The 1,383-nt window shown below is 40.1% G+C and overlaps 1 long non-coding RNA gene across 1 annotated transcript in view; it reads left to right on the top strand.

Moving 5' to 3' along the window:
• The first annotated feature begins 6 nt into the window (after nt 1-6).
• Nucleotides 7-1,383, top strand: part of LOC111819438 (uncharacterized) — a 6,305-nt gene continuing 4,928 nt past the window's right edge. The window contains exons 1-2 of the long non-coding RNA XR_002823061.1: nt 7-561; nt 818-933. This is a non-coding gene — a long non-coding RNA (uncharacterized LOC111819438). The remainder of the gene's footprint in view (nt 562-817; nt 934-1,383) is intronic.

Raw genomic sequence — 1,383 nt, 5'->3', positions numbered from 1 at the left:
TATTCCTGACATCATGCTAGAGACATAGTAGCAGTTTAGCAGATGCATTTATTCACTATTTATTGAGCATCTATTATGTATAAGACAATTGAATTAAGAAATTTCAGTGGATTGAGTTGTACACATCTCTGTATTTTCAGCTGCCAGTTTCTGGTTAGTTGACGGAAAAGTTCCAAGGACTTAGCCGGGTTCTACTTTGAGTGGAGGGACTAAGGGGAGGACGTGAACAAAGGCCCTGGGGTAGGGAGAAGGCTCGTGTCCTGATCAAACTTTCAAGGCCTGTAGAGCTGATCCTGTTGATAAGAAAGGAGGAGACACTCTTTTCTTACACAGCCTGATTCAGGTGAGCATACATGCCCGTAAAAGGATACAAATGTGTTTTAGAAGTTAGGTCGTATATATTTTTTCCTCTATCGGCAGGTGATTGTCGATGAACAGAACCTGGATTTCCTGTTGGCATATACTATCTCTGCTATTCAGCAGTGTAGTTCCTGGACACACATGGCAGTTCTTTAAGCCCTGGCTGCTCTGGTTTACTGCAATGGCTCAAAGTGTCAAAAGGTAACAAACTGTATTCTGTCTTCCCTTTGAAATGTTAGGAGTACAGGCTCTGGAGCCAACAGACCCGTGTTCAGGTTTCTGTCCTGCTGCTGATTAGATGTATAACTTTGAGTAAGATGTGTAACCTTGAAATATTTGCATAGTAGTCAGTCTTTTGGTGTTTATCTGCCTTGTAGATGAAAATGAAATCTGTCTAACAAATAATGTTCTCTGAGAACCTTTTGTTTGACCAACATTGGCTGTTATTTTGTTTTAGTATCTCCCAGACTTGGTAGGCAAGACTGGACTCTTGATGAAGTTGAGTGACCCAGCTCAGTCTGACCCTGAAGTGAGGAGGGCTGCAGTGCACTGTATGGCAAACCTATGTCTCAGGTATGTGGAGCCAATCAGGTTTTGCAGTAGTAATGATACAGGCCCTCTCTTGGGCTCTTTGTAGATGGTTCAGTCCATCTGTTGGAGAGCCAACCTAGAAAAATAACCTACTTTGCGTTTCCCGTGTCCTTTACTAATAAGATCATATTATATCGTTTGTTTCTAATTTTAGTATTGTTTTTAAAGGAAGCTTATAAATAAACGGAAGAAAAATATACACCAACACTTTGTCCCTAAAACAGGGTAAAAGTGATAATATTTGCAGTATGTCAAGGTTTTGTTTTCTATTGGTATAAATTCTAACCATGTTAACTCATTTAGAAAGATACGTTTGTAAGAATTTAAGCTGTGGTGAGACTTCTGTCAAGGCCAGTCTCTTCTCTTTTAAGAAAATGGAAGTAGTTCCAGCTGCCCAGTTCTAGATTCATGCAATAGAAAACGAACAGCACA

Source organism: Trichechus manatus, unplaced genomic scaffold, assembly GCF_000243295.1.
Source record: "Trichechus manatus latirostris isolate Lorelei unplaced genomic scaffold, TriManLat1.0 scaffold01730, whole genome shotgun sequence".
Lineage (NCBI taxonomy): Eukaryota > Metazoa > Chordata > Mammalia > Sirenia > Trichechidae > Trichechus > Trichechus manatus.
This window is presented reverse-complemented; position numbering and strand designations above follow the sequence as displayed.